Source organism: Nomascus leucogenys, chromosome 7b (assembly GCF_006542625.1).
Source record: "Nomascus leucogenys isolate Asia chromosome 7b, Asia_NLE_v1, whole genome shotgun sequence".
Lineage (NCBI taxonomy): Eukaryota > Metazoa > Chordata > Mammalia > Primates > Hylobatidae > Nomascus > Nomascus leucogenys.
Genome location: NC_044387.1, coordinates 6035263 through 6059216, shown reverse-complemented (window position 1 = coordinate 6059216; position 23954 = coordinate 6035263). Strand labels below are relative to the sequence as shown.

General features: G+C 54.5%; 1 protein-coding gene across 1 annotated transcript in view; it reads right to left on the bottom strand.

The window, feature by feature from the left end:
- Positions 1-23954, bottom strand: part of SHISAL1 (shisa like 1) — a 168976-nt gene that overhangs the window by 144882 nt on the left and 140 nt on the right. The window lies entirely within an intron of this gene.

Genomic DNA, 23954 nt, shown 5'->3' with positions numbered 1-23954 from the left:
TCAAAGTTCCTGTCCCAGTGAGGAGGAAAAGCCTCATGGACAGCAGCCTGAGGCAGAAACCAGCAATTATTTCAGGGGAACTGACTGCCTTATGTTCTAGTCCGTGGATTTATACATGGAGATGGGGCCAGCTCTGGGCCGGGAGCCCTGCAGCCAGGGGCAACCCTGCCTCAGTGGGACCAGAGGCCAACACCCCCTACCCCAGCCCTCCTTGGCCAGGGAGGTCCAGGCCAGCCTCTCTTACCAGGCGACCACCAAACCTTCCCGCCCCCACCTGTGTGCCTCACTTCACTTCACGCCTCTGCCAGGAACAAGCACCACAGCTAAAGCCACCACCGTGTGCTCACGGATTCCCCTCCAGGGTGAGGGATCTCCTCCCTCCCCACCACCACTGGGCACTTTGCCCTGTCGGTTCTCTTCACAGCGCTTGTCTGGATTATAGCGTGTCTCATTTTGGCTTCTATTTAAGACTTTTTCTTCTTTCTTTGGCTCACTAGAATGTGAAACCCTGGAGGCATGCGCGTGGTTCTCTTTCCTGCCGTGGTCGCCATAATGTGGCCCCCAACGGCATCCACACCAGAACCTCAGGACCTGTGAACGTGTCACCTTTCATGGCAAAAGGGGCTTTGCAGCTGTGATTCAGGATGAGAACCTGGGGGTGGGGAAATTGTCCTGGGTGTCCGGGTGAGCCCAGTGTTAATCACACGAGTGCTTAGAAGCAGGGACCCATGTCTGGCTGATAAGCAAGATGAGGTGGAGGGAGGGGGAGAGATTAGAAGCTCGAGAAAGACTTGACCTCCATTGCTAGTGTCAAAGAAATGCCAAGACCCTCTAGGTTTATTAAACCAAGGGGGAAGTTAAGCCCCAGAGACTGAGTCCTATAGTGAGTTTTAACTCCTGCTTCCTCTTCTTTTCTTTTTTTTCTTTTTCTTTCTTTTTTTTTTTTTTTTTAATTGAGACAGGGTCTCGCTCTGTCGCCAGGCTGGAGTGCAGTGGTGCAATCTTGGCTCACTGCAACCTCCACCTCCCAGATTCAAGTCATTCTCCTTCCTCAGCCTCCTGAGTAGCTAGGACTACAGGCGTGCACCACCACGCCCAGCCCTTTTTTGTATTTTTACCAGAGACGGTCGCCTCCTGTTTCTTAGATTAGAGAATAGCCCTCTTCCTCATTGTTCTTGTTCGATAGAAGAAAACAGGGGCCGGACCTCCCCCACTTCCAATCACTCATCTTTGTTTTAGAAGAACTGCCCCCTTGATTGTCTGCAGTCAGGACAATACTGTCCCAGCTCAGCCCAGATGGCACAAAAGACCCCAGGACTGTTACATCTTCAGCGTGGAAGGTTAAATATACCTTTCCCAAAGGGAAAATATCACCTTGACTAATCAGATCATTGTGACTATACATTAAGTCTTACATAGAAAGATGTTGAAGCTCTGCTAAGCTTCCCTAAACTTTGTCTCTATAAACACTCCCAAACTTCCATATTTTGGAGCACTGACTTCCATTCTTTGGAGTCTGTGCTTCCCTAGTGGCTGGGCTCAAACACTGTTAATAAACCTCTGTGGGTTTATAATAAATACTTGAATAAACCTCTGTGGGTCTCAGGTCCATGGTTTAAATAAACTATCCTGAAACTAGATTCTGGCCCTTTTGATGATTTTAGGTTGACACTGGCTTTGGAGATGGAAAAAGGGGTCATGGGCCCAGGCATGTGAGTCCCTCCAGAGGCTGGGAATGGTCCTCAGCTGACTGCCAGCAAGAAAACTCAGTCCTCCACCTCCGGGAGCTGGAGTCCAACCGTACGCCCATGAGCAGGGGATGGATTTTCCCCAGGGCCTCCAGAAAGACCTTGCCCACGCCTTGATTTTAGCCTAGCGTGCACCGTATTGGACTTCTGACCTGCGGAGCGGTAAGAGAATGGATGGTGCCATTTAAACCACTGAACCTGTGGTCATTGCTTATGCGGCAATAGAAAAATACACCGCTAAGTCCCCTGCCTAGAAAGGCTCTGGCCCCAGAGTGGGTCTCGACCTCTCTGGCTGATGGGCTGGCAACAGCCCCCAGGTGGTGTGACTTTCCCAAGGCTCGGAGCGCTGAGGAAGCTTGCTGGAGATCACCCAGCCAGAGTGGCAGAGGTGGGACTCCAACCCATTCCTCCTGGCAGGTGGCTTCCACGGGGTGGGGCGGGGGCAGGAGCAGATCTGGGGCGGAGTGGGCTTCACATCAGCAGCCATCCACCTGTGCAGGGCTCTGAAGCTCTGCCCTCATGGCCTGGGGTACAGAAGGGAGGTGGCCCTGCACCCCCCAGTGGTTCCCCACCACCAGTGCGCATGCTGCAGAGAGGGGCTGTGCTGATATCATGCCCTCTGTCCAAGGGCTGTCCCGGAGGCGGAGCCCACTGTGCAGGGAGGATGGGTTAGGGCAGCTCCCTGGCAGGGGTTTGGCTTCCGCAGGGAGGCACTTCATGGCTGGCAGAGCTCTCGTCTGCCTGGGCAGGAGGAGCTGGTGGGCTCGGCTTGAGAGGCCATTGGGGTGGCTCCAGTTAAGAGGGCATGGCCGGGCATGGTGGCTCATGCTTGTAATCCCAGCACCTTGGGAGGCCAAGGTGGGCAGATCACAAGGTCAGGAGATGGAGACCATCTTTGCCAACATGGTGAAACCTCATCTCTGCTAAAAATACAAACAAATTAGCCGGACGTGGTGGCACATGCCTGTAGTCCCAGCTACTCGGGAGGCTGAGGCAGGGGAATCGCTTGAACCCAGGAGGCAGAGGTTGCAGTAGGCCGAGATTACCCCACTACACTCCTGCCTGGCGACAGAGCGAGACTCAGTCTAAAAAAAAAAAAAGAGGACAGGGTGGGTGAAGGACAGGCTCAGCTCAGAGCCACTTGCTGCTTTGAGATGCCAGGCCCCTCCGTGACTCCATGCGGCCTCCTCCTGCCCTGACCTCATGTGGCAATTACTGGTGACTTGTCTCTGTGACCACATCAGGGTCTCCTGGAGGGCAGGGCTGTGGCTCGCACCTCTGTGTCTCTGGGCCAAGTGAAGTTCTTAGGTATCAATGAGTGTTCCCTGTGCACCTGCCAGGGCCAGACCCTAGGGCCACAGAAGTGGGAGAGTCAGGCCCACTCTTTCAGGGGACAAACACTGCACAAATCAGTATGACCGATTAGATACAGCTCTTGGGGTGGGGCAGGGGCACAGGTGCCAAAGGAGCATCGGGATGGATGTGGAGGTGAGAGGGAGACTGGGAGGGCTCTTTCCATGGAAACTGAGGGAGGAGCCAAGTGTTAAAAGGTGAGGAGGAGGTGACCAGGGGAGGGGAGGAGGGAGGGTGCCCTGGGTAGAGGGACAGTGTGGACAAAGGTGCAGGGTGTGCCAAGCGGAGGGCTGGACACTAGGGCCTAGGACCCCATGCAGAGAGGGGGCTACAGAGGCCAGTGGGAGGTGGATGGGGTTGGGGAGCAGATCAGACAGACCCTCCTCAGAGTTGGGATATTTTTCCGGAGGGCAACAGGAGCCACAGAGCATGTTCAGCCGGGGATGAGGCTGGCGGAGTTGTGTCTCAGGAAGTTCCACAAGCACCTTGGGGGTAACTAGCCGGAGAAGACTGATTGGATCTTTCAGGAAGGATGAGGAGACACGAGGGTGAGAGACCCAGAGAAAACTGGAGTGAGGCCAGGAAACCTAGGCCGGCTCAGCTGCCCTCCCCTTCTCTCTCCATCGCCCCAAGCAGGGCTAAGCTGCAGCATGAGAAATGGCCCTGCCTGGCAGCAGCTCTCCCCCACAAGTCATTTGAAAGTGTTCCCAATCGAAAACAGAACATTAAAAAGAGGAATTCAAACATAGTCAATCCCTCCCTTTGCCGGGATTAGCTGCCAGGAGCATAATGATTTTCATTAATACCATCAGCTTTCCTCAAACTTGATTATAATTACTCTCCAACCCACATCCCCTTCTGAGGAGTGATGATGAGTGGAATCTACATTAATCAAATCCACTGATCACATCTGAATGTGGTGGCCTGAACTCAGAGCCTGTGGCCAATGGGAGAGGCCAGAGGGGACGGCCGGATGCCCCCTCTCCCTGGGGTGACACATCCATATGGATGGGGGAATGAATGGCCCTGATCAGCCGCCTCCCTGCGGCTGCTTCTGTCCACAGAGTCTGTTCTCATCCATCACCTGTGAGGCCCTCACACAGCTCCCAGTGGCAGGAATACTGTTTGCATTTTGAGACAAACAAGAACTGTGGCTCAGGGAGGTCGTGTGACTTCCTGAAGGTGGCCCAGCCTGTTGGAAGTCAGTTGTAAAGCCAGAGCCTGGGGATCCCGGGGCCAAACTGCTTTCTCCTCTGTCCTGACGGTTCTCAGCGGAGCAGGGTGGGTAGGGGTGGGTGCTGGAAGGAAGAAAATGGCAAAGAAACGGGGCGCAGGAGGAAGTGGGAGGCATCTTTCTGGACTACCCAGCCCCCTGGGAGAACATCCGGTGCCCTATCTGGCCACCCCAGAGTCTGGGCACTGGCACCTGCCCCACCCACCCCTGCACAACAGTGCTGGCCACCTGTCACTCTCCCCTCTGCACTCTGTGGGGATTTTAAATGCACTTATGTCACTTGAGGCTCTGAGAGCTGCCCGGACCCCAGCCCCACCCGCAGCCCCTTCCTCTCCTCCACTCCCTGCTGCACTCCAGCAACTCCTAATCCTCGCAGTCTCCCGGAACACGCCCTGCTCCCAGGCCCTCCCCAGCCCGTCAGCCGCTCAGATATCCCTCCCTGGGAAAGCGCTTCTGATGGCTGCAGGCAGCCCCCCTTCCCCTCTGTGGATCTCAGGCTCATGGTTTCCGTCGAGACGGTCACATGTAAATCATGAAGGCGGGCACAGGTAAATCACGGGGGTAGGCACAGGTAAATCATGGAGGTGGGCACAGGTAAATCATAAGGGCAGGCATAGGTAAATCACGGAGGTGGGCACAGATAAGTCATGGAGGTGGGCACAGGTAAGTCATCGGGGTGAGCACAGGTAAATTGTGGAGCAGGCACAGGTAAATCATGGGGTGGGCACAGAGAAGTCATGGGGGCAGGAACAGGTAAATCATGGAGGTGGGCACAGGTAAATCATGGAGGTGGGCACAGGTAAATCATGGAGCGGAAACAGGTAAATCATGGGGTCGGGCACAGGTAAGTCACCTTTCTAAGGTGCTGGCTACTTAGAGTTTTCCCATTGACAGAGTTGAAGGTTGGCAGATGGGTTGAAGGAGGCTCCATGGCAGCTTCACCACTTACCGGGCTGCCTCGGGCACGGGTTCGCCTAGCTGAGCCTCAGTTTTATCATCTGTAAGGTGGGGCAATAAGAGCACCTACACCATGAGGGCGCAGGCAGAGTGTTCGGCAGGCTCCCTGCAGTGCGGGGACGAGGTGCTACCTTCCTCTCTGACCCTCGTGTCTCTCTGGATGGCCCAATTGTCCCTCAAGGACTTCAGGACCTTGGGAATAGGGACTTGTCTTCTCTTCATCCGTAAGGCATGTTGTGAGCCCCGGGCACTGCACCAGCTCTGATCAAAGAGCAGGCACACAGCTCTGGCCACAGGCATATGCCTTGAGGGCCTCTCTATGGATGCAGGGCCCTGCGCACAGTAGGGCCTCCTCTGGGATACGTGCTCTGTTGCATCACATGTCGTGTGATGGGAGGGGCTCAGCAGGCACCCAGGTACCTTCTGTGGAGCTCAGAGCCCGGAGCCAACCCAGCCAAAGCAGCCAACACCCCAACCCTGGGCCAGGGGCTGCCTAGCTGAGAAATGAGCAATAGTGCAGCTGACAGGCCAACCCCCAGCCCCAGCCCCAGCCCCAGCCTCCAAGGGAATAAACCTGTCAAGTCATCCCCTCCCCTCCCCAGAAGGAGTGGGTAAGCCACAGGTGCCTGAAGGATGGCTGGGCCCCGATGATTAAGCTGAAAGAGAAGCAATGCCTTACTTAATATTTACTTAGGGGGAACGAAAGAAAAACATCATGAATCCATTTGCCAGGCAAAATAGCCAAGCCCCCTGCTAGGGTGGACTTACTGCCCAAGATGGCACACTGGGTTCACAGGACTCTGTCCTTCCCTCCCTGGGGCCGCTAAAAGCAGAAAGCGCTTAGAGAGAGGGCGAACTCCTAACTATGCTGGCAACAGAGAAAAGGGGCCTCCCTGTGGGCAGGACAGTATTGGGCTGGGCTGAGGAAGAGGCTGGAGTCAAATAAACCTTGACCAGAGGTCGGAGGAAGGATGGGTCTCCCTAGCTGGGCACAGAAAAGCCCAAGTTGGGCATTACAAACTACTCAGGTCAGGACTGGCCGGGGTGCAGGAGCATTTAGGATGACAGGTGCTCGCCTGGTTCCTCCTCTCTTTTGTTAACCAGAGTTGCTGGTGACAGGGACCTTCGACTCCTGGAACCCAGGGGCAGTGGGCCTGTGTGGACCTGCCTGCATGCTAGGTGGTAAGGACGAAGTGGAGGAACAAGAAAGAATAGCTGAGACACAAAGAATACTGAAGATGATGAAATTAACAAAAATAGTGCAACGGGTGTGTTGAATCATCAGAGGCTCATCTGGAGATCAGGCTGGCACTCTGGAAGACAAGAGAAAGCACCTCTTTAGCACAGAGCAAAGTGACTTCCAGAGGAGGGACGTGAACTGCAGGACTGAGGGGCAGGGGCGTCTGACAACGAGATTTAGCAGCCCTTTGAGAACAGCTCATGGGGGATAGCAAGGGACAATGGGGAGGAAGAAGTCATAGTTTGAAAAATAATAGGCCAGGCATGGTGGCTTACGCCCGTAATCCCAGCACTGTGGGAGGCCGAGATGGGTAGATCACATTAGGTCAAGAGTTCAAGACCAGCCTGGGCAACATGGTGAAACCCCGTCTCTACTAAAAATTAGCTGCGCATGGTGGCATGTGCCTGTAATTCCAGATACTCAGGAGGCTGGGGCAGGAGAATTGCTTGAACCCAGGAGGCAGAGGTTACAGTGAGCCGAGATCACGCCACTGCACTCCAGCCTGGGCGACAGAGCAAGACTCTGTCAAAATAATAATAATAATAATAGTAACAGAAGAAATGTTTCCCCCCCGAGCTGCAGCAAGATACATGTTTATGGATCCGAAGCACCCGATAAGAGTTGAGCAGGACTAATGATGGAGAAACACCCACGCCTGGTGAAATTTCAGAATGACAACTGTAAGGAGAACATTGTGAAAGCTTACAGAGGGAAAGAGCAGTCTGGAACAAGGAAACAAGAGACGGGCGGGTATCAGAGTTCTCCCAATCAGCCACGAAAGCCTGAAGGCAGTGGAGCCATGTCTGCCAAGTTCTGATGGAACAGGTTTTGATCAGAGTTCTGTGCCAGCTGAACTGTCTTCAAGGATGAAGGCAAACAGAAGCTTCTCGAGATGAGGAGAAAGGCAGCTGGTTTACCCCCCATGCCCTTCATGTACGCCCCAGCCCAGGCTGCACGCACACCGCATTTAGGACGCATGCACATTTGAGAGCTGCTTGTAATTAAGCAGGGGCCAAGGAGAAGGCAGCATAGACTGGGGGACAGGGGCTTCCAAGGCAACACAGAGCAGCTGCGAGACAAGAAGCAGGTGAAAACGCCTGTGCGGCAGTCGCTGCTGGGTGGATTCTCCTAAGCACAGGTTTTCAGGAGTTGGAACCACATTTCCTAGCCTGTGGGTTCAATCACACGCCGAGGTTCCTCAGGGAATGACCCCCACGCAATGCTAACATCGGCTTCTTTGTTAATTTCCAACGTGTAGAATGAGTCCATTGACAAAGGGCCGTAAAGTGATTTTTGGTTGTTCCACCTGGAATGCAGAGGCCCTCAACCTTGACCGTGGAGCTCCCAACCTTGACCGTGGAGCTGTGACCCTGGGCAGCAGGGAGAGTGGGGAAGCGCGGAGGGGGGGTCATTTCTTCACCCTCTATGCCGGTCGAGGTTGGCACATCAAGAAACTGAGACTAGGTTCTTTGCTCATGTACCCAGCGGCCTCATTGGTCCAGGCCCAATGAGGGCCAAGCGCTGCTCCAGACACTGAGGTCAGAGTTGAGGTCAAGACGGAACTGGTTCATCTTCCTGTGGGAGGGTCTGATGTGAAGCCCACCACCAACACAGGAGAGAAGCCCCATGGCGGCGCGGGTGGCAGGGAGGACTTCGTCTGGGAGGGGCGCCTCAGAGCCACTATGCTGGGCACGCCCTGTGGACAGTGACTTTCAAGCCTGGCATGAATGGCAAGAAGGACCCGATCCTCCTGCCCGGGGCTCGGCTGGCTCGGGGGCCGGTGGGGGAAGTCTGCCCGGCTAGAGGAATTGCAAGGGGGCCAGCGGGGCTGGGAGGAAAAGCACAGAGAGGTGGTGGAGGAGGGGGCACAGCGCGTGGAGCAAGAGGGGTGCAAGGTGCATTCAAGAGAGGCCCCAGGCCCAGGTCCTGCAGGTCTGGAGGCCACGGCAGAGTTTGGACCTGACCACAGGTGCTGTTGGGCATCACAGGAGGCTTGAACAGGGGAGAGCCCTGGTCCAAGGAGCTCCCTCTGGCCTTTGGCCTGCTGGGGACGATTCGGGCAGGAGGAGAGCAAGAGTCTGGGGCGATGGCTGGGGTCAGGCAGCAATGGTCGTCTATGCTTTAAATCATGGAGTCCATCGGAGCCCGCAGGGAGAAGAAAATACCGTTGAGGTGAAGGGAGGGGGAGAGAGAGCAGGATGCATAGGGGACCCGCCTGGGCAAGCCTCGCGTCTCAGAGCCAGAGCCCGCAGATAACGTGCAAAGTTGATAAGAAAGAGGTCGAAGTGGATTATTTGAAGCTAGAAAGAGAGCTGATAGAATTAAAAGCAAAACAGAGAACAGCTGTTGCCTCAGGGGAGCGGTTCAGGGCAGGGGGATGGGAGCAGAGGCGGCTTTTGCTCTTCATTTTCTACTCTTCCATAAGATTTTATATGTATTCTACATAACCATGTGCATATGTAACTTTTTTAATTAAAAAGGGAGGGGGTGGGGAGAAACTAGAAAGATGTGGCTGTGTCATCCTTCCAGAACAAGCCACCAACTTCATGGCAGAGGAGGGGACGTGGTCAGGAGCATGTGCTGAGAGCAAGCCGTGACTGTGAGATGGGCAGAGGCAGGGCTGTTGGCATGGGATGGTCCCGGGGGCCCCTCCAGGAGGCAGAACAGAGGCTGAGCCCAGGGGAATGAGGGCGTACCAGTTGACAAATGGGAGAGGGGATCAGAGGGATCAGCAGGTGTGAAACACTGAAGCCAAACTGACCAGGGACATGAGAGGTCCAAAGAGACGGGAATCCCGGAGTAGGAGACAGGAATCCCCCTCCATGGGGGAGGCGGTGGGGAGGTGAGACGGGAGGGGGCTGTCTCAGGCCTCATGGCCAGAACTTATCCCTGTGTCCTGGGCTGTTTGGTGGTGATAAGCCCAGCATCCTTCTATAATTCAGGGTAACACCATGGCAACGGTAGCTCCGGTGGGTGCTTCCTCTGTGCTGTGCCATGCCATGCCCTGTGCTAAGCATTCCAAGTGGATTATTTTGTTTTCTTCTCAAAGCACACTTACCTAATTGTTCCCATTCTATAGATGACAAAACTGAGGCTCAGGGAGTTTAAATTAGTGCAGAGTTAGTGGCCTGGTAAATGGCAGAGCTGGGATTGGAACCCAGGCTGGCCGCTGCTGGCTCTCCAACACCACCCTCGATGGACTCTTGCAGGAGACAGGGACATCCCCTGGGGTCCTCGGTCCAGCAGGCTGCACTGGCACTAGGGGAAGGTGGAGATGCAAGCCTGGCCCCTATGCTCTTACAAAGAGGCTCCGTGGTCCCCGAACCAGCTGTGTCCAGGGGCTCCCCGGAGCCTGAAATTCATTTCACTCATAAATACATTCAAACATCACCAGAAGCCTTCTCACTGCAGAGGCAGTTGAAGCATCAGGGAGAGAGGCAGAAATCGAGTCTGTGCAGAGGCTGTGGCTGGCTCCTCCCAGGCTGCCTGCCCAAGGCTCTTTGAGGAAATACTCAATTCAGTAGTGCTCACTGAAGCAAAACAAAGCACCAGCATGTCAGGAAATAATGAACCCAAATCACTCATTTTTCAGGACAACTATAGGCACCCCAGTAGAGCAAGGACAGCCGGTACCTGCAGCCTCCCTGGATGAAGAGAGGCTTCTGCAGGACACAGGCCATTTGCCTGCTTAGGTAACTCACGTGAACAAGGAGGCTGTGGCTCGGGGTGAAATAGCACGGGATGGGGTTGCGTGGGATGGGGTTCAAGGCCTGCATTTGCCTTGCAGGCCTTGACTTCGCCAAGTCAGTCTGCCTCCCTGAACCTGTTTCTTCCACTGTAAAATGAGGATAAGACGGGAGCTCTGCGTTGTGATGGTGCTATCAAGCCTGGCGTGTTGTAGAGTCCTTGGCAAGCGTGAGACCTCACGTGCCTTTGTGCTGTCCCCAGCCTCACAGGTCTCACTTCCATTTCTAAGGATCGCACCAATCTCGCCCCCACCTCCAGGCCTTGGCACCTGCCACTTCCTCTCCCTGGAAAGCTGGTCTCCCAACTTCCCCTGGCCAACCCCAGCAGGTCCCAGCTTCAACATCTCTTGTTGGGTGAGGGTATTCCTTGCTCTCCCATCTATATTATATTACGAGATTGTTCTTTCCTATGACACCCTCTGTTCCCTGGACATCTGCCTGCCCTGTGCTGGCTGTGGGGACCTGGGAGGAGCAAGACCCAGGCCCTGGCATGGAGGAGCCCACGGTCTGAAGACAGAGACCAGAGGCATTAGCCTAGAAGTTGGACATCACACCAGGAGGATTCATTCATTCCTGTGTTGTCACACCTTGAGGGAGGAGTCAGATTTTAACAGGAAGACACAGGGAAAGGCATTCAGGGGAGGGAACAGCCCAGACAAAAGCAGAGGAGTATCTGATTGCACGGAGGATTTGGGGACGAGGATAGTGTATTAGTCAGTGTTCTCTAGAGGGACAGAACTAATAGGATATATACAGAAAGAGAGAAGCGGGGGGAGTTTATTAAGCATTAACTTATACTATTACAAGGTGCCACAGTAGGCTGTCTGAAAGCTTGAGGAGCAAGGAGAACCAGTCTGAGTCTCAAAACTGAACAACTTGGAGTCTGACGTTCGAGGGTAGGAAGCATCCAGCACTAGAGACAGATGTAGGCTGAGAGGCTAGGCTAGTCTGTCCTTTTCACGTTTTTCTGCCTGCTTTATATTCGCTGGCAACTGATTAGATGATGCCCACCAGATTAAGAGTGGGTCTGCCTTCTGCAGCCTATTGACTCAAATATTAATCTCCTTTGGCAACACCCTCACAGACACACCCAGGATCAATACTTTGCATCCTTCAATCCAATCAAGTTGACTTTCAGTATTAACCATCACAGAGTCTTGTGTGACTGCAGAGGAAGTTGGGGCAGCTTATGGAGGCTGTGAAAGGCATGATAAAGAGTGTAGACTTAAGCCCGTGGGTGATGGGGGCCTGAGGAAGTGAGTTTCTCAACAGTCCCCAGGACCAGGCACAGTGGCTCATGTCTGTAATCCCAGCACCTTGGGAGGCCGAGGCAGGTGGATCACTTGAGGTCAGGAGTTCAAGACCAGACTGGCCAACACGGCAAAATGCCGTCTCTACTAAAAATACAAAAATTAGCTAGATGTGGTGGTGCACACCTGTAATCCTAGCTACTCGAGAGGCTGAGGCAGGAGAATCACTTGAACCCGGGAGGCAGAGGTTGCGGTGAGCCGAGATTGTGCCACTGCACTCTAGCCTGGGTGACAGAGCAAGACTCTGTCTCAAAAAAAAAAGAGTCCCCAAAAGGAATCCTGCAGCGGTGAGTCCTTAGAATGACTGCAACTCACAGCAGACAGTGATAAACAGGGAGGGGAGCTGGCTGGTCTCCCAGGCCTGTCCCTTGAGACTGTCCCTGGGACTCCAGTTTGCAATCCCACAAATGACACATTGTCAGTCACCCAGAAATCCTCAGCTTCGGGACTCTCCCCAGCCACGGTGCTCGTCCACACTGGCTGGTGGGTTCCGGGGCTTCGAAGCCAGGCTGGCTTGGCTCCCAGTCCCTCCCCTAGCGTCTGTGCGTTCCAGGGGTTTGTGCAAGACACTTCCCCTCCATGCTTTCGGTTCACTTGGCTGCAGGGGGTCTAGGAGACAGCAAATGGGAAGGGGCAGGGTGGGGGCGGGAGGCTCGGGGAGGGGGCTGGTGATCCAGATGGGAAGAGAAGCGCTGGCGAAAGCTTGGCATGGCAGTTTCATCTCACTGGAGTGCAGAGTAAAGCTGAGAGACAGTGGCAGGGGTGGGACTGCAGAGCCAGGAAAGGGCCAGAAAGCAGCTTGGGGCTCTATCTGAAGGTGCAGGTGGGTGAGGTGGCTTGAGAAGCCAACCAGCTGGAGAGGGATAAGATGAGAGGTGCTTTCTAGCACCTGGAAGACGCCGGGTACCATGCGGGGAATGGACTGGAGGGCCCACAAGCTTCAAACTTAGCAGTGGAAATAGAAGGTACCAAAGACACAAGCTTTAAACTTAGCAATGGAGATAGAAGGTGCCAAAGAGGAAGTGCAGGTGCGGTGCTGCGGCCTAGAATGGCTGCCACACACACTCACCAGGCACTCGTGAAGGGCAAGGCTCTGTACAGCTTTCAGCTCTAATGTGATCACGTTACCATGCGACAGATATGGCACACCTGGGGCACAGAGAGGTTAAGTAACTCACACAAGGTCACACAGCCAAGGTGGTCCACATTCACAGCAGCCCCTCCTAACCACTTGGCCCTGCCTCCTGGGAGAGCCTACAGAGTAGCCAGAGACCAGCACAAAGCATATCTTTTTACCAGTGCCAATTTGCACCACACATGTTCATTACTATTATGGCTTCCCGCAATACCTATGATATTTGCACAGCAGTTTACAGTTTGCAAAGCATCTCACGTACATTGCCTCCTAAGACCCATATAATAGCCCTGCACAGTGTTATTAATCCTGCTTTCCAGATGAGGTCAAGGGACCCGCCCCAGCTCAGGTGGGCAGCAAGGGCTGCAGGCACCCAGGGCTCCTTGCCAGGTCGGTCGACCCCATGGGGCTAGAGTTTGACAGTTGCTCGCTGACAGTTGTCAGCATTCCCTGAGCTTCTCCTGTGTGCCTGGCCCTAATTGCCCATCCCATTAACTCCCTGGGCATTCTGGGCCTCAGTTTACAGATGAGGGCACTTGAAACTCAAGGACCTTGAATCAATTGAACAAGGTCACCTGGCTAAGTGCTGGAGCTGGGATGCAACCTCGAGTCAGTGCCCGGAAGCCTGGGCCCTCTCCCCTGCATCCTGCTGAGTGGACCCCTCATTGACTGGTGATTCTGAGTTGGCATCCTTGCCGCTGACCCCTCCATCCCATCAGCTCAGGGTGCAGCAACCCCCACCCCAGTCCTTGGCTCAGGATGGCAAGATCTGGAAAAACAGGATCTGAAATGGGCGACAGTGTTTCCGTTACAACGGCCAGATGACATTCGTGCTGCTCTCCGGAGAAGAACAGCATTAACAAGGAGTGTGATGGGACTTAATTGTCTTCTGATCTTTCATCACTTATGTTCCCCTCTCCTGACACACCTCTGTTGGAGCTCATTGGCAGGCGGTGTCGGAGTGCGAGAGGAGACGCTTGTCCCTTAAAGTGGCTGGTCTTCAAGAGGTCATGAAGTTTGGGGCTGCTCATAGAGGAAAGTGTGGCTCTGGGACACAGCCCTCAGAGTGCTCGCTGCAAGACGAGGGCCATGGCGCCCTGGCAGGGGGACAAGGGAGGGATTCCTGACGTCTCTGCGCCTAGCTGGGAAACAGGGAGAGCTCAACTTTGTGGTCAGTTGGTCCAGGCTGGAGGGTTGTAGTTATATTAACCCACATGGAGACATTTAGGGAGCAGTGCAGTCTGGGGGGCCTCTGGGCAGGAGAATTCCTGGTGTGTTTTTTGTTTTGTTTTTTTTTGTTTGTTTTTTCTTTCTTTTTTTTTTTTTTGAGACGGAGTCTCACTCTGTCGCCCAGGCTGGCTGGAGTGCAGTGGCATAATCTCAGGTCAGTGCAACCTCCGCCTCCCAGGTTCAAGCTATTCTCCTGCCTCAGCCTCAGCCTCCCAAGTAGCTGGAATTAGAGGTACACACCACCACACCTGGCTAGTTCTTGTATTTCTAGTAGAGGCAGGGTTTTGCCATGTTGGCCTGGCTGGTCTCGAACTCCCGACCTCAAGTGATCCGCCGCCCCAGCCTCCCAAAGTGCTAGGATTTGTACAGGCATGAGCCACCACACCCAGCCGGAATTCCTGGTTTTTAACCACAACATCGTGTAACTCAAAAGAATCTCATGGCCCCACATGGCCCAGTTCTGCAGAGTCAAGCTTAAGGAAGCAGAGGCCAGAACCAAAAGTAGACAACAATGAATTATCTTTTTCACTTGTTCTCAAAGTGCATGAGAAGCTAAAAATTCCCCTTTTTTTCTCTTTCTGCAACTTGTAGCTTTCCCAAAGTCTCTCCTTCTCAGCCTATGCCCCTGAAAACACACACCCCTGTCTTCCTCTGCCCTCATAGCTCTTCCTTCTCATCCATTCTTCTTGCTCCCAGCTCATTACTAAACTTTCTTTCGCTCACTCCTCAGCCCATCTGATTATTGTATAATTTTCTCTGCACGCTGCCAGAGAATATTCTCTACAACAAAGGAAGCTCAAGAACTGACCCAGGGAACAGATTCTTTCCCTTTTTTCTCCTGCTTCTGCCCTGTCTCAACTTTTCCATTTCTGCAGCTCAAAAATCCAGGCACAGGCTGGACCCTCAGAATTCTCCTTAGCGATTTGAGAGTCAGAGCAGGCGAGTGGACAAACACAAGATTCTCTTTATGTGGGCAGGACGCGGAAGCCGGAAGTTTCTCTGTGCTACCGCAGCATGTGTCGTCGTAGCCACAGTCCCTGCTTGAGAAGGGCTCCTCCACGTGACGCCTCATCCCGATTGCTCAATCAGCTGCCCCCTGCCCTCAAGGAGGCCTCTCTTGTGACAGAGAAACATGAATATTGCCACAGGGCCACTGTCCCGGGTGCTTTTCTGGAAATCTGTGCAGGTCCAGTTGGGAAGAGGGAGGAGGTCCAAATGGCTTCATGGAAGGGGTGATGTTTGAATTGGAAATAGATATTTACCAAGAAGATGGGTGCCCTCAGCACTAAGGGAACGACAAGAGTCAAGGCTTGGGACCAGTATTGGGCATGAGGGATGAGGCTGGCAGTGGCAGAGGGATGGTGGAGGGTAACGAGGGACAAAGATGTCAAAGTGGCATTTAGGAGCAGGCAAGGAGGGGGCTGAAGGGAAGGGTGTTCCTGGCAGAGGGAACAGCCTGTGCGAAGATCTCAGAGTGGGAAAGAGTCTGGTGTGCTTGGGGTGCCTGGGGGGACTAAGGTGCCCGCATCTGCCTGTGCGTCCACAGGGCCTGGGGCAGTGGGCGTGAGTGGCGAGGAGCAGCGCTGGCCACCTCTGGTGCCAGCTGTCATGTTATCACCCTGTTTATAGCCCACACATAAGTGGTTTGGCCAAGACTGCAGTCAGGGGTCTGATGGGGGCCTCTGCCTGGATCTGCCCGCGTCTTAGGCCTGCAGGATCTCACACTTCTGCGCAGCCTCCAATCCTCAAAGCACCTGGAGAGTCCTGGGCTCTGAGAGCTCTGTCCATCCCTTTAGCACACTGCACGGCCGGCTGCATGAGCTCACCTTGCTCTGGGCCACACTGTGAACTCAGTGACCAGGTGTTGGTGGCCCCTTGTGCAAGCTTACTCCAGGACCACAGAACACTCATGGGTCCCACTGGGCCACTGCCACCTGCTGAGGGACTGGTAAGGCCCTTCCTCTTTGGGGGCCTCATCTGCACAGTGGGGATGTGGCCACATGGAATCATCTGGGAGGAAGTGCCCGGCAGGGGCGTGAGCAGTGGGGGCCCCACACCTGGGGAGGGAATTGCCAGCATTCAGGGACCCCCGGTCATGGGGCCTCCAGTGCCCTTCCCTTCACTGCAGGTCCAGGCTCAGATCCTGGTAAACTAGCCCCTCTGGCTGGCTCTGTGCAGAGATGGCAAAATGGTCTTGGGCTGGCTGGCATAGGAAGGAGTGCAGAGCGAGGACTCTGAGGGTTCATGGTAGAGCCAGCAGTGAGGGGCTACACGCCCAGAAGAGTTAGGCTGAGAACCCTGTGACCCCTCCCTGCCTGTGTGATGGGGGACAAGGACATGAGCTGGACACCAGGCCGGCCGCCTTCAAGGCCAGCTGTGCTATACATTGCAGGTGGCTTTGGACTTGTGCCCTGGCCTCCTGGAGCCTCACTGTCCTCTTAGAGAGTGGCAATGCCAGCGCCCTACCAGGGCTGCTGCAGGGAAGGGGGAGATGAGCTCTGCAGAGGCCCCAAGCTCAGAGGAGCTGGTACTGCCATCAGCTGCATTCCCATCACCTGGGTGATGAGACCCCCCCAGGACCCCAGGGGATGGCGGTGGGAGGGACAGTTGCTGCCCAGTCCTGCTGAGGCCTGGGGGACCCAGAGTGCAGGTGTAGGTGCCTCCAGCGCAGAGTGGATTGGATCAGTGTGAATGGTGGCAAGGCTGGTCTCTGTGGGGACGGTGGCAGTGGGAGAAAAGAATCAATGAATTCACATTGGTGGCTTCTGTTGTACATTTTTGAGAGAGAGAAAGAGAAAATGCCCCACTCGTCTGTATTTTAAATGAAGAACAGGAAACAGCCAATACATTTAAATTGCTAAAGAAGACACCTGAGTTTTATTTCACAGTCACTCAAGGCTGAGAGGAGGGAGAAGGGAAGAAGAAAGAGTCTGGAGAGGAAGAGAGAGAGAGGTGAATCTGGGGAGAGAGACGGGGGCTGAAACTCTCAGAGGAGGGATTCGGAGGAGACGCTGGGTGGACCTAGAAGAACCTTATGAGATCTCAAGGAGACCCTGGGAGGCCCCGGGAGGACCAGAGAAGATCCTGGTGAGACCTCTAGAAGACCCCAAGGACACCCTAGGGAGATGCTGGAAGACCCTCCTAGGACACTCCAAGGTACCCCTGGGAGGCCCTGAGGAGAGCTGGGCCTGGCCCCGGCAGGCTGGTGCCTCCTAGAACCCATTCTGCCTCCCTGGCATTGCCTGAGGATCCCACCCAGGGCGGGGCATGGGGTATGGTTGTTGGAACAGAGGCAGGAAGGTGGGCCTGAAACCGCTGCGTCTCCTCCAGCTGTGCGGCCAGGATTTGGTGGGAGGTCCAACTGCTCCCAAGGCTCAACCTGCGGCTGCCAAACAGTGGTCCTCTCAGCCTGAGAGCCTCAGGGAGGGGATGTCAGGAGGCCAGACTGGCCCTGTCTCCGTTCCCTCCTCATCCTTCTCCAAACAGAGCAGCCCCTTAGAAAAGCTTTTATTTGAAAACCACCAACCAAAAGAAAAGCTAAAAACCTATAAGGCTACAGTCTCTCCTCCAGGTTGCCATTGATACCCTCCAAAGTCAAGGGCTTCCTCTGAGTCACTCCAAGCACAGTAAGGCGCACAGGCCTCCCCGGGAGCTGCAGTCTCCCCCTCTATGAAGTGGGTATCAGTGCCCCAGATTGGGTGCGTTTCTCTAAGAGCAGAGCCTGGGAAAACAATAGTCTGCCTTTCCCGAGAGCCCCACAGTTCCAAGAGCTTCAAGCCAGTGAACTCATTCCATCCTCACCGAGACGCAGTGAGACAGGCGCTGCCATCACCCCCATTGACTGGTTGGGAAATCGAGGCACTGAGAGGTAAAGTGACCGCCAAGATCTCATGGCTGATGTGGCAGAGCAGGGGTTTGCACCCAGGCTGTCTGGCTCCACAGCCCCTCGACAGACCACCCGTGCACACAGTAGGTGCTCAGCAGTGGCCCCTTCTGAAGCAAGATAAGGACTGATTAATAAAAAGGAAACCAACTCTCAGTGTAGGATGCGGGTGGGTGGGGGGTGACAGTGAATGAATGTTTCATCCTAAACTGACTTTCATGTTATTCCTCTTATATGTTCAATCATTCATTTTCTTGGCCAGGTGTGATAGTTCACACCTGTAATCCCAGCAGTTTGGGAGGCTGAGGTGGGCAGATCACCTGAGGTTGGGGGTTCGAGACCAGCCTGACCAACATGGTGAAACCCTGTCTCTACTAAAAATATAAAAATTAGCCAGCCATGGTGGTGTTCACCTGTAATCCAAGCTACTTGGGAGGCTGAGGCAGGAGAATCACTTGAACCCTGGAGGCGGAGGTTGCAGTGAGCCGAGATCACACCACTGCACTCCAGCCTGGGTTTTAGAGTAAGACCCCGTTAAAATGGCGATCATTAAAAAGTCAGGAAACAGGTGCTGGAGAGGATGTGGAGAAATAGGAACACTTTTACACTGTTGGTGGGACCATAAACTAGTTCAACCATTGTGGAAAACAGTGTGGCGATTCCTCAGGGATCTAGAACTAGAAATACCATTTGACCCAGCCATCCCATTACTGGGTATATTCCCAAAGGATTATAAATCATGCTGCTATAAAGACACATGCACACGTATGTTTATTGCAGCACTATTCACAATAGCAAAGACTTGGAACCACCCCAAATGTCCAACAATGACAGACTGGATTAAGAAAATGTGGCACATATACACCATGGAATACTATGCAGCCATAAAAAATGATGAGTTCATGTCCTTTGTAGGGACATGGATGAAGCTGGAAACCATCATTCTCAGCAAACTATCGCAAAGACAAAAAACCAAATACTGCATGTTCTCACTCATAGGTGGGAATTGAACAATGAGAACACTTGCACACAGGAAGGGGAACATCATACACCGGGGCCTGTTGTGGGGTGGGGCGGGATAGCATTAGGAGATATACCTAATGTAAATGACGAGTTAATGGGTGCAGCACACCAGCGTGGCACATGTATACATATGTAACAAATCTGCATGTTGTGCACATGTACCCTAGAACTTAAAGTATAATTTAAAAAAATCATTGTCTTAAAATATGGACTCAATTCTTTCCTTTTTGAGATGGAGACAATGTTGAAAGGATCTAGGTTTCTGTTGAATGATGGAGTGGGGACAGGTGGGGTCCCAGGTCCTCAGGCCAGCTGCAGCCAGGCTCCCACACATCCTTGACACGCGTGAGGGTCTTTAGTGCATCAGCCCTCACATCTGGGGGGTGCTGGGGGCTGTTCACACGCCCTGCAGAGACAGCAGGTGGGCCCAGGCTTCATGGGTCTCCTGCAAGTGACATCTGAGGTCACTGGGTCCCTGTTTACTGCCACAGTCACTGCCCCAGGCCTGGGGTGACCAATCTCTCTCTCCTCATTCCTTCCCCTCCCTGTGCCCCCCTGGGACCCCTCATTGCCCTCCTCCTGCCCAGCCTCCTCCATGTGCACAGAGGCAGAATCTCCTCCTGCATTTTCACACACATCTCCCTTCATTCTCCCAGCCCTCCTGGAGGACTGGCCCAAGCAGGGATCACCTGCCCATTTCACAGATGGATACACGGAGGCTCATGGAGGCTAAGGGATATGTCCAAGCGCATATAGCTACAAGACACAGGAGCCTATTTGGGAATGCAAGTCTTTCTGTCTCCTGGTCTGCACTGCCTGGAAGTGGTGTGTACAGGCAGGGATCAGAACATCTTGAACAAATGCTTCCTGCGCAGGATTCATTTCCTTAAATGTCCTCTCTCTGTCCAGGTTCTTGAATTCTTGGGAGACAAGGACGTATTTAATGTGGGAGAATAACCTCTCTCCCTGCAGTGAGTTCAACTGGCTGGTATTGAAATACCTTCCTAGCCTAAGGGCACTGGGGCTGTGTATTATTTATTTTGCAAATTATCGTGAACTGGAATATTTGTGAGCCACCTTTAAGCCACCCTGCCTCCTCTTCGAGCTGCCTGCTGTGTGGCTCTCCCGAGCCTCCGTGTCCTGGGGCTCCACAGCTATGAATTATTAAAGAACAGGACAATTATAATTCACATAATGAGATCAGAGGTTCCTAGTTACTAGTTAATTTAGAGCTGGTGCCAGAGGAGCTTAAAGGAGTTCTCAGGGAACAACTCAAGTGCCGGGGAATTGCCTTTGATGGAGTCCTAGGGCTGTGGACCTTCTGCAACGTCCAGGCCCAAGGAGGGAGGGCAGCTTGCTCAGCAAGTGGCAGCAGGGCTAGCCAGGCTAAACGACGAACGGCACAGACTTTCTCATCTCCAGGTCTTTGCCCAGGCAGTGCCCCCTTCCAGGATGCCCTCCATCCATTCCTCTGCCTGCTAAAATCCCATCCAGCCTGTGGTGCTCCTTCATGGGGCCACCTCCCGTGCGAAGACTTTCCTGTTCCGTCATTCACACACAAGTGCTCCCGGCCTCATCTCCGTGCCTCTTCCTGAGCCCCGCTAAGCTGGGAGGAATGCCGTCACCTAAGTACTGACGTCCCCTCTTGACTCTGAACTTGAGCTTGTCTCGCTGAGATCTGCACCCTCAGGGCCTGGCCTGGCTCTGTACTTAACAAACCTCTACTCTCCTGTCCAGGGAGAACAGGCAGGGGCCTGTCCTCAGGAGGAACAGCCTGGACAGGGACAGATGAGTGAATAAACCGCAGAGAGCGTGGAGGATACGTGTGGAAGATGCGGTCACCCATCCCCATTCCCCACTCCCTCCCTGCACTATGTGACCTCACGGTGCCCTCCAGCAGAGTTCGGTGGGGGTCTACACTCTCATCCTGCTGACTCGGAGCCTGGCCTTGTGGTCTGCGTTGGCAGACGGAACAGCAGCCGAGACACATGAGCAGACCATCCGCCAGCTTCTATGGTGTGGTTTGACCCCTCGCTCTTCGGTCACCATCAAGATAAGAACAGACCCCAGCGTGAGGCCTGTGGAGCCGTCCTGAAACTGACTCACAGGCTGGAGCCAAGTGCAGCTGAGCTCCGTGGAGCTCAACCATCCCCAACCAAGACAGCCAACCCCAGCCGGACCACAGGCCCGGGAGTGAGAGAAACACACGTATGTTGCTGTGAGCCACTGAGCCTGGGGGACTATTTGTTACAGAGCACGGTTACGGCAACAGCAGATCCATGCAGTGGAGATGTGTGTGGTGCAGGAGCAGGGAGCACCCCAAACTGGATGGGCAGAAGTAATCTGAATGAAATGGCTGGGTGATAAAATTCACCAGCACATCCACGAGACAGAGCTTACCCTCTGCACCCACAGCCGGGGTAAGTGGGCTGGCAGTGCACGGCACCGAACCCGGAGGCAGGGGGCTCGGGGCATCCAGAGGAGTGCTCGGGGCAGCAGGCACAGCAGAGGCTTGGTGCTAAAGGCTGGGCAGGTTTGTTGGAGTGACCAAAAGACACCATGGGGTTTTTACTCATTTGCACTAACATATAGAATGCCCTATCATTTGGCCAATTGGTGTATTTTTACAGAGCCTTGTTCCTTTCCAAAGTGCTGACTGGTTAAATGTGTAAGACAACGTTTGCAAGCATGGCGCACCGAGCCTGGCATTCCATCAAGTGCCTGACAAATGGGGCCACTGTTGTGATTGTAGGAACGTGCCTTGGTTTTCAGGCCTCTGTTACAATACTTGCAGGACCCTGCCCCCGGTCCTGGCGTCCCAGTTATGGAGGTGGGAAAATGACCACCACCACCTCGGACTCTCCCAGCCTTCCTGGGCACCCGCAGAGACTGCGCCCAGTCAGATGGAGCTCTCCTTCCAGCCTCGTGGGTCTATGGACAGCTCTCAGGAACAGGCCCACATCAGAGGCGTCTGGGGGAGAGGCTGGGTGTGCACGTGCATTCATAAGTAGGAAGATAATTAGCCAAAACAGAGCAGACACTCCCAAGACCAAGACCAGTGCCTGACGGTGGTGGTTATGGTGATTTACAGCCATGCTTGCCTCGGCTCTGCCCTCAGCAGGCTCTCCCCATTGTACGGAAGTGATCAAGTGCCATGGACCAAAATCCATCCACCTGCGGTGTCGGCCAGGACCGCGCAGGGCAGAGGTGGCACCAGAAACGGGGGTGCGGAGGCTGCTTCTGCGGGCATCACGGCCACTGTCCTAGGCAGACGGGGTTGGGATGAGTTGGAGCTAGGGTGGTGGTGCCCACATAACCCTTGCAGGTCGCCTGATGTGTGTGTGTGTGCGCGTGTGCGTGCACGGGTACGCACAAATGTATAAATTCAATAAGCATTGTTGCACACCTACTGTGTGCCAGGTCCCGTGCTGGGAAATATTGGCCTTTGAGGTGCACAGGCTAATCAGAAGAAGACATTATCATGACGTATACAGCGCAAGGGCTGCCACATCCCTCATCCCTGTCCTGCTTCCCACGTGTGATCTGTCCATCCTCCCACGGCCCCGTAAGGAAGGAAGCATTGCAGCCATTGTATCCACGAGCAGACTGAGATTAGAGGAGCCCAGTGTTCTGCCAAGATTCACATGGCTGGGGAACGCGCAGCAGGAGCCCGGGTGGGAATTTCAGTCCCAATGATGGCAGTGATTCAATTTCTGGTCCTAGTGACACAGGCCACATGGAAGGATTGGAAGTTAAAGCAAAGCTGGAAGTGGGGTGGGTTTCCTGGGCAGGTTCACAAAGTGGCTCCTGAACAGGGTTCCTTGAAGACACAGGGGAGAGAAGGTCAAGGAAACCAGTTCCTGGGACGCGACCAGAGTGGACGGCGAGGGAGGCAGAGTGGACGGCGAGGGAGGCAGAGTGGACGGCGAGGGAGGCAGAGTGGACGGTGAGGGAGGCAGAGTGGATGGCGAGGGAGGTGGGGTGGACACCTGGCCCTGGGCAGCCTCAGGATCCTGGGTAGCATTTGCAGAAACTGTGTGCTCCGTTCCAGACCCAGCGCGGGCCGCCTGGTGTTTCCTGACCTGCCACAGTGGAGAGCAGCCCAGACGAAGCCTGGCCCTGCCGAGCCCAGCAGCCCTCACACCTGTGCTCAGCCAAGCCAGCCTGCTGCAGGAGTTGGCTGCGGCAGATGCCAGCTCGCCCTCAGGCCGAGAAAAATCCATCACGGCTAATCCCACTCCCCCAGTGATTCCTGAGCTGTGTGCCGTGGAAAGGCTGGCCCCAAATCCTCTCTGGCCTCCCCCCAGCACCTGCCTTCCTCTGCAAACCGGGGCGGGTGAAGGACGCCAGCAGGCCCCTCCACGGAGGGGAGGCTCATCTCCCCGGCGTCCTGCACAATTGCTCTAACTGCTTCTCCTGCAGGTGAATACCGTTTCCTGGGATCAGACACAGAAAGCTGTTTAGGCAGAAAGCCAGGCCTGACAGCCCCTCTGAGCACGAAGACAAGTGCACCGAGCTCCCAAAGCAAGTCCCCTCGTTCTGCCTTGAGTCCGTCGGGCCTGGCTCGACTCCCAAAGCAGCACTCACCAAAACGAGTTTCTTTGTGTAAACCTGGAAGTGTGACACAGAACTGGGGAACTGGAGACCCGCCCAGGGGACTGCCTCCTTGGATTTCTCCCCATCTTCCAAAGAGAATCTTCCCCAGCCAGTGCTCCCGAGAAGAACTGCTGTCCACCCTCCACAGGAGCAGAAGCCCGGTGCCTTCTGGCCTTGGCCCACCCAGACCCCGGAGCAGGAAGCGGAGGCCTTTCTCCTCCCAAAGGCACCGGCTGCTTGCAACCCAGGGCAGTAAAACTTTTCCACCTGGTTCCTGCAAACCTATTACCCTGGGGCCAGCGTCTCATTAAGCCAACAGAACTCCATTGTTTTGATGGAGGAAGAGAGTATTCCAGAATGAAAAGGGCAGGCTGTTCCCCACCAGGCTGGGGGCATGGAGAGGGAGCCAGAGAGCGAGGAGAGCTCAATGCCTGTGCCAGGATTCTTAGAGCTGAGGGAAGATGCAAGAAACCAAGGGAACTGTGGCTCCGGCCTCCTC